The sequence below is a fragment of the Protopterus annectens genome, chromosome 2.part1 (assembly GCF_019279795.1).
Source record: "Protopterus annectens isolate FY-2018-M chromosome 2.part1, PAN1.0, whole genome shotgun sequence".
Taxonomy (NCBI): domain Eukaryota; kingdom Metazoa; phylum Chordata; order Ceratodontiformes; family Protopteridae; genus Protopterus; species Protopterus annectens.
This window is the reverse complement of record NC_056729.1, coordinates 971,013,044-971,030,004: the sequence shown is the minus strand read 5'-3', so window position 1 is coordinate 971,030,004 and position 16,961 is coordinate 971,013,044. Positions and strand designations below refer to the sequence as shown.

At 45.1% G+C, this 16,961-nt stretch overlaps 1 protein-coding gene across 1 annotated transcript in view; it reads left to right on the top strand.

Moving 5' to 3' along the window:
- BOD1L1 (biorientation of chromosomes in cell division 1 like 1) overlaps window positions 1–16,961 on the top strand; it is a 2,284,811-nt gene that overhangs the window by 2,156,650 nt on the left and 111,200 nt on the right. The window lies entirely within an intron of this gene.

Genomic DNA, 16,961 nt, shown 5'->3' with positions numbered 1-16,961 from the left:
ACCTCCATGAATGGCAGCTCCACAGACAAATCTTTTTACAAATCACTCAGGGGTGGGGGACTCTTCGCATCTCAACCATCAGCTGAAAAAATGTTGTACCAGGGAGTACCATAACCTAGCGTAGAAGGTAGATGCTTTGACCTTCCCCTGGAGCACCCTCTTTGTGTACACATTCCCTCCTCTGCCTCTTATTCCCAAGGTACTGATCAGAATAAGGGAGGAGAGACCAAAGGCCATCCTCATTGCTCCAGATTGGCCCAGACAACATTGGTACCCCTTACTGTGTGGCCTGACCTTACAGGTATTAGCCATGTTGATAGTTTGAGAGTCTGTAAAACTGGATGCAGCACCCCCCCCCACCTGAGTTAAGAGGTTTGAGATCAGGGGAAGCTGCCTGGGTGGGGTGCTGCATCCAGTTTTACAGACTCTCAAACTATCAACATGGCTAATACTCTCAAGGCAAACACGGGGCCCCTGTTAAGCAAACAGGTCCTAGACATTGTCATAGAGACCAGAAGGCCCAGCACCAGAAAATATTACGCAGGAAAATGGAAAAGATTCTGCCAGTTCAGAGAGGGCAATACTTTACAACCTTCCATCCCTCTTGCCCTGGGCTACCTAGCGGAACTACTTAATAGTTGCGTCATCTTCTCCTCTATTAAAATCCATGCCTCAGCCATTTCAGCTCATTTTGATATAGAACAGCCCCTGTTCTCCCATCCTTTGATTAAACAATTCCTCAGAGGGGCTTCTAATATCAGACTTCCCAGAAGGCCACCCACTGCAGCCTGGGACCTGAATTATGTTTTGGAAGAACTTACTTTACCACCCTTTGAACCCGCTGCTTCAGCAGAACTAAGATACCTCTCCTGGAAGACTGCTTTTCTTCTAGCTCTCACCTCAGCCAGAAGGGTTTCAGAACTTCAGGCACCTGATTGCCATTGAGCCCTTCATCATCTTCCATGCAGACAGGGTCTCCCTGAGGACTAATCCCTCCTTTATGCCCAAGGTGGTGTCTAATGTAACTCTCAACCAGGCCATACATCTACCCACCTTCTTTCCTAACCCTCAAAACAAGGGGAAAAGAATTCTGCACTCACTAGATGTGCACAGACAGCTCAGATACTATCTGGACCATAGTAAATCCTTCAGGAAAACAGACCAACTACTTGTCAGCTTTGCCCCAGGGGCAGTGGGGAAGCCCATTTTCAAATGGACATCATACTGTATCCATTTCTGCTACAGATTGCATGGGAACCCCCCCCCCCAAAGTATATTTGAACCCATTCCACTAGGGCAGCCACTTCCACAGCATTCCTCAGAGGATTTCCCACCAGGGACATCCTGGAAGCTGCCACCTGGACTTCTGTACATACCTTTACCAAGCATTACCACCTACCTTTATTTTCTAAGGATAGGGCAGGGTTTGCCTCTGCAGTTCTGCAGAACATGCTGACCCATTCCTAGCTCTCTTGCTAATCCTACCACCCCTTTACTCAGCTTTGGGAATCCTCCCACACGTGATGACTGCAACAGTGAAACACAAAGAACATAGTACAGTTGTGTACACTTACCATAAATGTAGATGTTTGAGTGTCTTCACTGTTGCAGTCCTGGTTTCTCACCCACCTTCCCCGTTATATTTTCTTTCTTTAGGGAGACATAATTTGCTAACAGTGGCTTTTAGCCACCAGAACTACTTTACCATATTTACTGGGGCCTCTGACTGGTTAGGGCAAGAATGGTTAGGGCAAGAAAACTGATGTAATGGCATCAGCTGCCTTCCTTTATACCACTGACGACCTGACATCAGACAGCAAGCGACAGCAGCCGACGCAGAAAAACATTGACTCTGGTATTCGGGCCAGCCAAGGGCTACCACAGCAAGGATAACCCACAGGTGGTGACTGCAACAGTGAATACACTCGAACATCTATATTTATGGTAAGTGCCCACAACTGTACTTTCCTTTTCTGCACTGCTCTTTCAATGGCCTTGATTCTGAGAGCACTGGGCCCATGGCTTTCACATGAAAATTGGAGGAATGTCTCAGCAATGACCTTTGGGGCTGCTTTCTTCTTAGAACACCCACCAAAGACCCTCTGCCTCTTTGGGATCTGAATGTAGTGCTGGAAACCCTAACTATACATCCCCTTCAGCTGGCTTTATAAGCTTTCTAAGCTCGGTTAAAATTCCTGTCCTGGGAAACTGTTTTTCTACTAGTTGTCACATCGGCCAAGAGGGTCGCTGAATTTTAAGCCTCGTCTTCTTCCCTGCCTTATATTCTTTTTCACAAGAATAGGGTTTCTGTCAGAACCAACTTCACTTTCATTCCCAAGGTAACTACAGAAGACAACTTATCTTGATCACTGTATCTGCTTGTGTTTTTCCAAACTATTCAAACAAGGGAGAATGTATTCTTTGTACCTTGGCTGTTGCATTTCTTTCTGCAGAGAATCATATCCTTTAGAAAAGATGAGCATCTGTTAATTTTCTTCAGCCCTAATGGGCTGGATAGGACATGTCAAAAGTTAGGAAGTGCCAAAAGTCATCCTTTGTAGATGGCTGTCAAACTGGTTCACCTTTGATGTTCTTCGTGTTTCACTGTTGCAGTCATCGCACTTGGGTTATCTGCCTGCAGGTAGCCCTCAGTCGGCCCGAATACCAGTCTTGGGGATGACCTTCATGGATGCATCTGCAGTCATAACAACTGGGTTGTCCTGTCGTCAGGCAGCCCTTCAGTCGGCCGGATTCCAAAGTCCGGGTCCGGCTTCGGCTGATGTCGCACTTCACCCGACGTCATCTCTGTTGGTCTTCGGGTATAAAAGCATCAGCCGACGCCATTTTCCTCAGTCTTTCTTGCCGCGTGGCGCCCGAAGCAGAAGCTGTTCGCAAGTGCCGGTCGGTCGGATCCAGAGATTACTTCTACCGAATACTACTTCGAAGACTTCTAAAGCTAAGTACCCCGTTGGGGACTCTTTCTTGCCTCAGCCGATGTCAGAAAAAGTTAATAATTGTTTAACCTGTGGGAAACAAATACCTCATAAAGATTTCCACTCTTATTGTCTGCCTTGTTTAGGCCCAGCCCACGACGTAGCAGCCTGTTCGCCTGTGCTTCTTTCAACCGACAACGCTTAGGCGTCGGTCGGAGTTTGCAGAACAGTTTTTCGGTTCTGATTTTGCGTACATTATGCCGCCGGATCCTCCGACTACCCAATCTGCCAAAACGCAAAGATAAAGACCGACACTCGCGGTCCGCGGTTTCGCCGAAACCATGGTTAAGCAAATCATGAGTGTCTCGGTTTCGCCGAAACCGAGAAAACTGATCAAAGTACAGCTGAACCTATCTCTACAACTGAGGCCCCTGCTACCACTCTTGAATCGGCCTCAGAAATTTTATCCACTACGGTGGTTGCCACTGACTTATCAGACACCATTCCCTTGGATGTCTCTACCCCAGCACGTGGTGCTGCTAGGCCTCCAGCAGCCATGTCCATTAAGGCCTTCGCCAGGGCTAAAGCAGCCAAGACTACTAAGACAGTGCCTGTTAAACCCCCACAACCAGGCCCTCTTCTAGTTCTCAAATGCTTACTTTGGCAGAAGATTTAATTTCATTAATTAGAGGATCTCAATCTCACCCAGACAGGGCCTTTCAGCCCCAGAGAAGAGACCTAGGGCAGAGCCCCTGAGCCAGTGTCCTCTGATGATTCTGCTGACGAATCAGACATAACTGACCAGCCAGAGGCTCCTTTCTCCAATTTTGAAGATTCTGATGCTGAAGAATCCATTCCAGCTGCTTCCCCACCAGAAGAATTCTCCTTTGGGAAACCTTACATGCCATGAGAGCAGTTCCAATGGCAGCAACAGGATTTTCAGACTCCAGAAAAGACTTAGGACCTTTCTGCACCTCCCACAGCACAGGCCCTTAGCTATACCTCCTGTTCTCTCTGTGGTGGATGATGCTTTCAATGATGTCTGCTCCGCTCCAGATTCTTTACCCCAGCCCCTGCCAAACCAGACAGATTTTACAGGGTGCCAGATACTCATCACCACCTTTACAAGGCCCCACTTGCAGACCCGAAACTATATCCCAGGGTCCCAAGGCAGTAGCGACCATAGCTAAAAACCCTATTCCTTCTGAAAGGGAAGCAAGGTCATTAGACAGATGGGGTAAAAGGTCTACACTTCAGCTACTCTCTCAGCTAGAGCTTTAAACTGTCAGTTTCACATGATACAATACCAAGAGTTTATGCTTGATCAGTTAACTAAAACTAACCACTGATGAATCTCTTGATAAGAAATATGTATTAGAAATGGTAAATAACATACAACAGGTTAGCAACCATTCCTTAAAATGTGGCTATGATGCACTGGAGGCTTCATTTAGATCAGCCATGACTGGCACAGTGATAAGAAGGCATGCATGGCTAAAGGAGCAAGCTTTACCGGATCATGTTAAAGCTAAGTTGCTAGATGCTCCTATGGATAAGACAAGTTTGTTTGGTACACCTGCCCAGCAGGTTATGAAGAAAATGGAAGAAAAGGCAAAATCTGTTCAAACGGTTAAAGATTTCTTGCAGGTTCAACCCCAAGGTTTAGCAGGAACTGGCCTGCCAAAATTGGTCCTTTCCTGACTCCACAAAATTTCAAAGGGGCAGGAATAGACGTTCCAGAGGCAGAAACCAATCCAGAGGAGGTGCCTACAGAGGACGACAGTGGCAAGGTAACAACAGAGGCACAGACACAACCACTGCCACTACATCAGCACAACCACAGTGACTTAACCCTAAATCCGCCTACCAGGGAACAAATAGCAGCTCCTCTAGGCGGAAAGTTAACCTTATTTTCAAAGAACTGGCACTACATAACAAGAGACAAGTGGATTTTACAAACCATAGATCAAGGTTACGGTTTCACTTCCACACTTTACCAGTCAAAAGAGGAATGCCAAATCTACCTCCAAATCAAAAACAGAGGCACTACAACAGATAATGGAGTTAGCAAACATGAGAGCTGTGGAAAGAGTGCCAACAGCAGAGCAAGGAAAGGGTTCTACTCCAGACTATTCCTAGTTCCAAGAAAGGAAAAAGTTGGAGACCAATTCTCGACCTGTCCACCTTAAATACATACATCATTGTCCCAAAATTCAAAATGCTGACCCTACAGCAACTTCTTCCCATGCTGGGCAAGGAGTCTTGGCTGGTAACTCTAGATCTCAAGGAGGCATACCTGCACGTCCCCATTCGACCAATCTGCAGAAGATACCTCAGATTTCTTGCAGGATCAGAGCACTATCAATTCTCAGCATTGCCCTTTGGCTTATCTACTGCCCAGAGTATTCACAAAATGCCTGGCATCAGTAATCGCCATTGCAGACTACAGGGAATTCAAATTTACCCATACCTGGACGACTGCCTGCTACAAGGGGACAACAAAAGCAAGCTGACAACAGATTTACAAAGGGTCATTTACTTGCTACAAGCACTGGGATACACAGTCAATTTACAAAAGTCAAGGCTGATACCATCCCAAACAAGGACATTCTTGGGCGAATTGGACACAGTAAAACAAATGGCATTCCTGACTACAGAAAAACAAAAGAACTCCTCTTTACTTCTTGGCACTAACAAAACTGAACAAGTTAACAGCAAGAAAAGTACTGCAGGCCTTGGGCTTCATGGCATCATGCATAATCTTGGTCCCATTTGCCAGACTACATATGAGAAAACTACAGTGGTACCTAAAGAATTTATGGTCCCAACACAGACACAGCCTAGAAACAGAAATCCCACTAATTCCATGCTTAAAGCAGGAGTTCCTATGGTGGGCTCAGGCATGTCAGTCAAACCCAGGCCTACCCTTTCGCAGATGTCAAGCAAGCCAGACCATCACAACAGACGCTTCAGACCTAGGATGGGGGCCCACATGCTGGACAAATGCGTGCAAGGATTGTGGACACAGGATCAACTTCACCTGCACATCAACCTAAAAGAAATGCTGGCAGTAAAACTGGCAATCCAAAAGTTCAAACCTTTTCTCCAAGAGGGCCAGTTGATGATAAGGACAGACAACACCACAGTCATGTGGTACATCAACAAACAGGGAGGCACTCATTCATACCCCTATGCAGAATGACTTTGGAGCTGTGGACCCTGGCACTCAGCTACAACATCCAGTTACAGGCAATATTTGTACCGGGAAAAGAAAATACTCTAGCAGACATATTAAGCAGAACCACATCGGATGCCCACGAATGGAAGCTGCACCCGGACATCTTCAAGACCATCTCAAAGAAATGGGGAATGCCTCAGATAGATCTATTCGCATCACCTCTCAATCACCAGCTCAAAAGTTCTGCACAAGGACATTCCACCCACTAGCATGGAAAGTGGATTCGCTCTCCTTCAGCTGGAAAGGCCTAACAGCATATGCATTCCCACCTCTTCGCTTGATACACAAAGTACTACTAAAAATCAAGGAAGAAGGTCCAAGGATAATCCTGATAGCTCCAAACTGGCCAAGACAACACTGGTACCCACTGCTGAAGAGCATGTCTCGAACAATATGTGGCCAATACCCTGATGCCTTTGATGTTAACTCAGAACAACTACAGCATCATACATCCAAACCTAACGCTGCAACTGACTGCATGGAACATCACATAGCAGCAGCTAATCCAGAACTTTCCCAAAGAGTTAAAGACATTATTCTTGAAGCACGCAGACCTTCAACAAGAAGGAACTATGCTGGAAAATGGAAAAGGTTTGTCATTTGGAGTACGGAAAGAGGAAAAGATGTGTCAAACATAGATATGCCTAACATTCTGGAGTATCTGGCCGAACTTCTTCATTCAGGCCTGTCCTACTCCTCCATCAAGATACATGCATCAGCTATTTCAGCAGAATACAGCTTTGATCCACCTGTTTTTCGCACCCTTTGCTCAGGCAGTTCCTCAGAGGAATCAAGAATGTAAAACCTCCAAGGAAACCACCATTACCAGCTTGGGACTTAAACTTTGTGCTAGAAAAGTTGACACTATCACCCTTTGAACCAGCAGCAACAGCAGACCTACAACACCTGTCATGGAAAACTGCTTTCCTACTGGCAATTACTTCAGCAAGGAGGGTTTCAGAACTACAGGCCTTAATGGCAGTGCAACCCTTCCTAATCTTCCACCAAGATAGAGTGTCCATGAGGACTAATCCTACATTTATGCCTAAGGTGGTATCCAGAGTGTCTTTAAACCAGGCAATCCACCTACCTACCTTCTTTCCCAACCCACAAAACAGAGGGAAAGAATACTGCATACCTTGGATGTACATAGACAGCTACGCTACTACTTGGACAGAACAAAAATAGCAGAAAGACTGACCAACTTTTTGTAGCCTATGCAACAGGAAGGGAAGGAAAAGCTATTTCCAAACAGACAATCTCCAAATGGATAGGAAATTGCATACGATTCTGTTACTCCTTCCATGGAAAACCAATTCCACAGAACATAAGACCTCATTCTACAAGGGCAACAGCCACTACCACAGCCTTCTTACGAGGAGTGGCAACCAAAGACATTATTGAGGCGGCTACTTGGACCTCCGTGAATACATTTGCCAAGCATTATAATTTGCCTCTATATTCCAGATCCCGAGCAGGGTTTGCCACTGCTGTACTGCAAGGGATCCTAAACACACCATAATCTACTTTTATCCTCCTCCCTAGTTGGCTATGGTATTCTACCCAGTTGTTATGACTGCAGATGCATCCATGAAGGACATAGTACAGTTTTGTACCTACCATAAATGTAGATGTCCGAACTGGATAGCATCTGCAGTCAGGATTACCCTCCCTCCTTCCCCTCTGTGGTACTCCTAGGGTGTTTACCCTCCTAATAGCTAGCTGGTGGGGGGGAGTCTTTTATGGTGTATTTGTTTGTATATATGTACATACATGCTTATTTTTGTGTTTACCTCTATCTTTTTGGAAACATTGGCATCTATCCAAATTTTAGCCTTCAAGAGGGCTACTGGCATCTGGGGCAAGAAACACAGAGGAAAATGGCGTCGGCTGATGCTTTTATACCCGAAGACCAACAGAGATGACGTCGGGTGAAGTGCGACATCAGCCGAAGCCGGACCCGGACTTTGGAATCCGGCCGACTGAAGGGCTGCCTGACGACAGGACAACCCAGTTGTTATGACTGCAGATGCTATCCAGTTCGGACATCTACATTTATGGTAGGTACAAAACTGTACTTTTCTGCGTCAGATGCTGTTGCCTCTTCCATGATGTCAGGTCGTCTGGTATAAAACATGCAGCCCACGCCATTACATCAGCTTTTCTTGCTGCATTAGAGCCTGAAGCAGAAGCAGTTCGCAAGTACCGGTCGGCCACTACCTGAAGTTTTCGTTTTTCGAGTTTCAGACCTGAAGTCTTCTAAAGCTAAGTACCCCATTGGGGATCTTTTTTTCTTTCTCTAACCGATGTCAGAAAAAGTTAACAATTGTCTTGCCTGTGGAAAGTAAATACCTCACAGATATTTTCATTCTTACTGCGTCATCTGTTTAGGCCCAGACTACGACGTTCCTCACTGTAGGTTTTGTGCCTAGTTTAATGCCCGAACTATTCATCGTCGGGCTATCTTTGTCATTAAATTCTTTCACTCTCGTTCTCCATTTTCTGAAATGATTTCCATAAGCCACCCAATTGTCGATCTTCCGAAAAAACATAGAAAAAGACAGACCGCATAGGTCCAAAACTGCCGACGATGCTTCCGTTCAACTAGTCGCCAGTTCACCGGTACTCAGTGAGGTGCTTTCGCAGCCCCTGATACCCGCTTCTACAGATTTGCAGGCCTCTGCTGAGACTCATTCGGAGTCAGATATGCCCCGAGTTGCTTCTTCGTCTGTGGAACCTGTAGATGTCTCTACCTTGGATGGGTCCAGAGCTGCTGTGTAGGCACCGGCTTCTGAGGGTGTATTCCGACCTTCCGATGTTCGCATTAAGCTGACAGCTTCATTTTTTACTAAAATTACTGAGTTTCTCAGGCCCAGAGTTTGCACTACGCCTAGAAAACCGGTGACCAAAGCGCATACTCCAGCTCCCTTGCCACAGAAACAAATGCTTAGAATGGCTGAAGACCTTATAACTTTAATTAGGGGAAGCCAGCCTTCCCCCTCTAAAAGACAAAGAATTGATTTTCCTTCTAATTCTACAGACCATGAGTCTGATGACTCTGATCCCTCTGATTACCAGGACATACCCTTATCTACCTATGAGGATTCAGATGTAGAGGAGTCCTTTCCCTCTGCCTCCCCTCCAGAGGACTTTTCTTTTGGTGAAACCTTGCATACTTTAAAAGAGCATTTCCACTGGGAATGCCAGGTCTACTCTCAGTTCAAAAAGAGACTCAGAACATTTTTAGACTTGCCCCAGCATAGGCCTCTAGCTATACCCCCCCCCTGTCCTGGACATTGTAGATGATGTCTTCATGGAATCCAGTCTTACTGCTGATACTTTACCACCAGCTCCTAGAAAGCCTGACAGGTACTACAGAGTACCTGTCTCTCACAAATTTCTCTTTAAGAATCCCTCTGCACATCCAGAGACTATTTCCCAGGGACCTAAAGGCATTAAGGTTACTACAGTCAAAAACCCTACCCCTTCGGACAGGGATTCTACAGCTTTAGACAGATGTGGTAAGAAGGTATGTACTTCTGCAGCTCTTGCCATCAGGTCTTTGAATTGTCAATTTCACATGTTAAAGTACCAGCAGCGTATTATGGAACTAATTAAACAAAAAATGTTGCTTCCAGATTGTGCAGAAAATAAAGATTTACAACAGCTAATGCATTCTGCAAACCAAGTTAGTAAACATATACTATGCAGTGTGGTTTTGATACCTTAGAAGCGCCTTGCAGGGCTGCTGTCACTGGGTCTGTACTGAGAAGACATGCTTAGCTGAAGTAGCAAATCTTGCCAGACCATGTCAAAGCAAAATTATTAGATGCTCCAATAAACCAGGAAAAATTGTTTGGCACAAAAGCAGTAGTAGTTCTTAAAAAGATGAAGGAAAAAGCTAAATCAATGCAAACTGTTAAAGATTTTTTACAGGTGCAGCCACCTAGATTCAGTAGGCATTGGCCTTCTAAAAACTGGTCCTATCCAGTACCTCCCAGACATTCTCAGTCCAAACCCAGGGGCAACAGGCCATCAATACTACAGTCTCAGGATATGCAGAGATCTAAACAATGGAGTGCTCCCTTCTCTAAAACAGGGAGTTGTAAGCCACCCCCCTATGGAAAAAGTTCACAATGACTTGTCTGCCTTCCTTCCCAGCAAAGCCCAAGTACTTGCACCCCTAGGAGGAAAACTCACCCTGCATGCAGAGAACTGGATGTCCGTTACCCAGTACTGGTGGGTCCTAAACATTGTATCCCAGGGATACAGTCTCTACTTCCACTCACTGCCATCCCCAAGCGGGTTGCCAGACCTTCCTCCAAACCAGTGGAAAGAGGCTCAAAAGCAAGTACATTATCTTCTTAGTATCAGGGCTATTCAACCTGTACCTATAGAGCAAAGGGGACAAGGTTTCTACTCCAGACTATTCCTGGTGCCCAGAAAGTAGCGCTCTTGGCACCCTATCCTAGATTTGTCAATTCTCAACACCTTCCTGGTGGTCCCAAGATTCAAAATGTTGACTCTGCAATAACTTCTTCCTATGCTAGCCAAGGACACCTGGCTAGTCACCCTAGACTTAAAAGAAGCTTATCTGCACATCCCCATAAGGGAATCTTTACGTTTCAGGGCAGACTCTATGCACTATCAGTTCTCTGCCCTTCCCTTTGGCTTATCTGCTGCGCCCAGGGTATTTACAAAAGTGCTTGGCTCCAGCCATTGCGTACTGCAGGCAGAGAAATATTCAAATTTACCCATACTTGGACTCACCAGACTCTGCTACACTTTGCTGTGAAGGAACGGTTAGTTTTCTTTTTATTTGTTGTATTTTGTATTACTTTATTGCCTTTTTATATTTTGAATACTGTGATTTGTTTTCTTTACCTTGTGTTTTACTTGTATTCTGCTTTTAACTGCATATTAAAACTTCAAAAGAGACCACAGCTCTGTCTCTTGTGAGTCAGGCAGAAATTAGAACTGATCAATTAAGGACTCATACATAAGATAGAAGAGGTTGCTTAATGTTAATCATTTGTGAACTGAGGGGGTGGAACTAGGAACTAAACCTTCTATTTAAGGGATAAAACAAAACATTTCAGAGCTTTATTAGAAAAGCTCACCAGACTCTGCTACACTTTGCTGTGAGGGAAAGGTTTGTTGTATTTTGTATTACTTTATTGCCTTTTTATATTTTGAATACTGTGATTTGTTTTCTTTACCTTGTGTTTTACTTGTATTCTGCCTTTAACTGCATGTTAAAACTTCAAAAGAGACCACAGCGGTGTCTCTTGTGAGTCAGGCAGAAAATTTTCCCCACCCACCTACCCGCTTACTATCGTGTTCTTAAATACCACTGTCTTTCTAGTTGCCTGCCTCTTACGTTAATTTGACCATGTATCTCATTTCCTCTCTGCTTTCACTACCTTGTGTGAGTAAGCATAGAATTATCATTTTGTTAAATCACTCCCCTTCAACTATTTAAATTTATTGGCCATCCTACTGTATTCCATAGTACCAGAATACAAAAGTGACCACCCACTTTCAATCTGTCTTGCTGTTTTAAAATAGTGACTCTCCACTAAAACTTAACTTTTTAGACAGGTAAAACTTAAGTTACCTACTTTCACATCTAACTTATCTAGTGCACACTGCAAAGTCTAGTATAAACCATTTTTTCATCTTACCTTTAAGCATCCCTGTGATTAGCACTTGCTCTAATACCTGCTGGAAAGCACTAGGAAGCCTTAAACTGATACAAGCACTCAAGTCTCCTTGTTAATAAGGAGAAATTAATTGTAGGCACTAAACAACCTATAGTTGCAAAGTACCTTGCTAAGGCATGGGAAAACAGCTCCTGTACTTTACAAAAAAGCACCAAACCAGTCATGTCCAAGGGTCAGCCTCCAGTGATTTCTCCTGTCCACCTGGTGAATCTGGGCATACTGGGGCAATGCAGTAATTGCCTCATGTACACAGACAACCCTCTCCTCCTACCACCCAACATTACAACCTGTGAGAGATGGACTTACATAGCCAAACTGGAAGCAAAGCTCTCTCCACCCAAGATTGTGCTAGAAAGTCAAGAGGAGAAGGTTAACACCCGCACTAGACCTCAAACAACATAGCCCTTCTAAACCCACAGCATCAGCACCCACACATAGCAACATTAAATCCACATATGTGGAGGCTCTTAACTGTAACCTGCCCAAGCAACAATGACCTCCAAAGCTGAAATGCAAACAAACACCAATCACAACCAAAGTATCACATAGCTCACAACACCAGTGTGCCACCGAGCAACAGCCCCTAAGGCAAGACACTGTACCTAACACTTTAGTCATAGGTGACTCTATAGTCAGGCACACTGATGTCCCACTCACCAGGCTGAACAAGGAGAAAATTACAGTCAGCTGCCTGTCGGGTGCCAGGATCCGCCACATAACGCACGCACTCAAGTCACTCCACAACAAGTACAAATATGACTCTGTCATTGTCCTTGTTGGAGGGAATGACTTGAGACGTACCTTCCCGTACTACATGAAGAGAGACATGGAAGAGCTCTCGGATCATGTGGCCTAGGTAGGTATGACCCTAGCCCTGAGTAGCATCCTGCCTTCACCCAGAATGATTCCAGAATATAAGGACAAAATGATTGGCTTCAACAATTGGCTAAGCTTCTGGTGTCATTCAAAGGGAATCCAGTATCTGTCTGCCTGGGAAGACATGATCGACAGACCACGATGCTTTGCCAGAGATGGTCTGCACCTGTTGCCCCTGGGATTCAGGTTACTGGCTAAGGCTCTTGCCACCCCTATAGTGCCCTTTTTAGGCAAAGTTCAAAGGATAAAACCACCACCGTAACAGATACAAGCATGCAAATTCTGAAGGTAATGCTACTCAGTGCTAGAAGTCTAAACCTCAAAATGCACTCTCTCGAGGCACTCCTAAAAATGGAGAACATCGATATCTGTGCAGTAACTGAGACCTGGCTCAAGGCTTCAGAGAGCGCCCCTGCAATACCAGGCTACAACTCTTACCACACTTTTCGGCTACTAAACCAGGAACGAAACACTAAAGGTGGAGGAGTGTCCATATTCACACCACCAGGCTAGTTGTCCAACACAATGCATTTGAAATTCTCCAGGTGCAACTAACACTAGGTAAGACTGCAATCCAAATTGTAACTTGCTACAGATCCCCCACCATGCCCCAAGATTATCACTACACCTTTCTAAACATACTGGAACATATTAAGATACAACCAAACACCCTGATAGTGGGTGATTTCAACTACCCTGACATTAACTGGGAAAAATACTTGTGTACTAACACCTTTGCCCAACGGTTCTTGGAATTCATAAATTCCAACGCCCTGGATCAAACTAATCCATAGTCCCACTAGGGGCTCCAATATCCTAGACCTGGTCATTACCAACATGGGAAATCGATGCTCCACACCTATAGTCACCCCTTTGTTGGTTAGGTCTGACCATAAGCTAATCACCCTTAACATCCACATCCCACCTCCACTCCCAGTAAGGAAACCTCCATAAAAAACTTCTCCAAAGCCAACTTCATGCTACTCAAGTCAGAAGTGACAAACTTCATGACACACATGCAGACGGGAACTGAAAGTTCGACTGCTGAATCCTACACTAAGGCACTGTATGAGCACATCCATGCATGCATGAATCATGCCATCCCAAGTAGAACCAAGATGCTGTCCTCAAAAAAAAGGAAGCCAATCTGGTGCTCCCCTGCCATAAACAAACTTTACAACAAAAGGAAGAATCTGTTGCAGAAAAGAGGAAAATCCCAGAATGCAAAAAACTCCCTTACCAGTCTCAGTAAGAAGCTGAGATCCCTGATAAAATCCTCCAAAGCTAGATATGAAAATAAAATTGCCAAAGATTCCAAAGAGAACCACAAGGCATTCTATAACTATGTCAAGAATCTAAATGGCAATGCTCAGATCTGCTCTGAGCTACAACAGAATGGCATTAAATATACTGATCCCAAGGATATTGCCAATATCCTGGCAGATCAGTTCAGTGCCAACTTCACCCCCCTCTCACCCCCTAAACGGCCCATCTCAATACTGGAAGATTGCCAAATTCTGGTAATAACAGCCATACAGATTAAAAAAAACACTCTCCAAAGCTAAGAATAAAACATCCATGGGACCAGTTTACATCTCGGGCTGCGTATTACATGAACTACAAAATGAACTGGCACCTCGCGTAAGTGTCATGTTTAATCATAGCCTCACCTCAGGCTTCGTGCCCACTGAGTGGTGCACAGCTGCAGTTATCCCACTCCACAAGGGGGGATCCACCTTGGATCCTGAGGACTACCGCCCCATCAGTCTGACGAGCCTGATCTGCAAGACCATGGAACGTTTTATCATGGAACTTATAAACAAAGACATTGGCAGCCTTCAAACAATGGACCCCACCCAGTTTGGGTTCGTGAAGGGCCAATCTTGTCTCCTGAACCTGATTGACTTCTTCGAATCAGTCTCCAGAGCCGTGGACGAGGATAAGGCAGTCCACACAGCCTATCTAGACCTCGGCAAAGTCTTTGACACCTTCCCCCACTCTGGAATCATAGATAGACTTAATAAACTGGGCATTAATCCCTACATCACTCGATGGGTTGCCAGCTGGCTTACTGACAGAACCCACAATGTAAAAGTAGCCAACTCCAAATCCAGCTCCAGACATGTGACAACTGGAGTACCTCAGGGTTCAGTCCTGGGACCGCTCTTGTTTAGCATCTATTTCTCTGAAGTACAGGCCAACACTAAGGGACTCTGGCTAACAAAGTTCGCAGATGACTGCAAACTGGGAGCCATTATTGAATCCCCAAATGATGTGTATACTCTACAAAATGGCCTTACAGAAACAGGTGTTTGGTGCCAGAGCCATGGGCTCAAGCTCAATGCCAAGAAATGTATAGTTATCCCCTATGGGAAAAAAACATGTAGCCGTGAATTACCACGTAGGTGGCAGTACACTAAGCACCGAAAATGTGATTCATAGATTCATAGATTAATACTAGGCTAACTACCCTTGCGAGCCATTTAAAGCCTAGCCAATTACCCCATGTGAGAGTCGAACCCTGCACCTTGTGTCTGTAAGGTAAACACCTTAACCATTATGCCATATCCCACCCTAATTTCTCTGTGGTACACCATCAGCAATAAGAGACTTAGTGACACATGTGGAGAGTGGTGTCACCTTCGATAACCACATTGCCACAGCAGTCAGGAAATCCTTCTATGTGGCACACCTCATCACTAACGGCTTTTCATCCAGAAAAAAGGAGGTCACTGTCCCACTGTACTCCTCCCTCATTAGACCCATTATAGAATACAACACCCGTTTGGTATGTACCTCTCAAGACATCTGCAACAACTGGAAAGGCCGAAGAAATACCTCACCAAAAGAATCATAGTCCTAAAGCAGATGCCTTATGCTGACCACCTTAAAAAACTCCAGCTATACTCTGTCACATATCGTCTACTCAGAGGCAATCTCTGCTTAACATAGAAGGCCATGTCAAACTCAAACTGTTGGACCTGCTACACTTAAAGAAATCCCAATTCCTCAGAGCCACATGCTCCAGGGATCTAAACCTTGTCATCACAAATAAACAAAACATGCTGGAGGGATAGATTCCTGACCCAGAGACTCCCCAGACTCTGGAATAGACTGCCCATACATGTCAAGCAGAGCACCTCTTTTGCCGTCTTCAAAAGGAACCTTAATGATTGGATGGGAGAAAGGAAATTCACCCCGGGGATCACGACAAGAGTCCAGAGAAGTTAATAGTGTCAGAAGAAATAGCCAGGGAATTGTTATGGCTAGGCTTGTATAGGCCCTAGGGCCGATAACCTAGTACCAACCTATGATTGGCTGATTCAGCTTGACAGTTAGGAATTGCTACTTCAGCACCTGGCATTTGTAAAGAGGCTTCTAACTTCCCTGGGGTACACCATCACCGAAAAGAAATTACAACTGTTACCCAACCAAAATATTGTATTCCTGGGAGCAAGCTTGAACACAACTTCCCAGATGGCATTCCTCACTCCAGTAAAGCAGACTTATTTGACAAACTACTTCAAACTAATGACCACCAAAACCCAGCTATCTGCAAGGAAAATACTGCAACCCCTAGGGTTCATGGCCTCATGCATTCTACTAATTCCATATGCAAGACTGCATATGAGGAAACTTCACTGGTACTTAAAAAGTCTCTGGTGTCAACATTCTCACATTTCTCCTGGAAACACTGATTCCTATCATTCCTTGTCTAAGGGCAGCGTTCCTTTGCTGGGCAGAGGCCTGCAGCCACAACAAGGGACTTCCTTTCACTCAACCCCTTCCCGCCCAAACCCTGACAACAGACGCATCAGGCTACGCGTGGGGGGCTCACATGGCAGGCAGATGCATTCAAGGCAAATGGAGCCCAGAATAAATTCCTCTGCATATCAATCAAAAAGAAATGTTAGCTGTACAGAATGCTCTGACAGCCTTCAAATACCTTGTCCTTCTAGGACAACAACTAATAAAGACAGACAACCCCACAGATGTTCATCGTGTTACACTGCTTCAGTCATCACACTTGGGTTATCCAGACGTCAGGCGGTCCCGCAGTCAGCCAGAGTTCCAAAGTCTTGGTCTGGCGTCGGTTGCTGTCGCTTCTTCCCTGACGTCAGTGCGCCAGGGGTATATAATATGCATCCAACGCCATTTTCTACAGTCTTTCTTGCCGCACGGTGCCCGAAG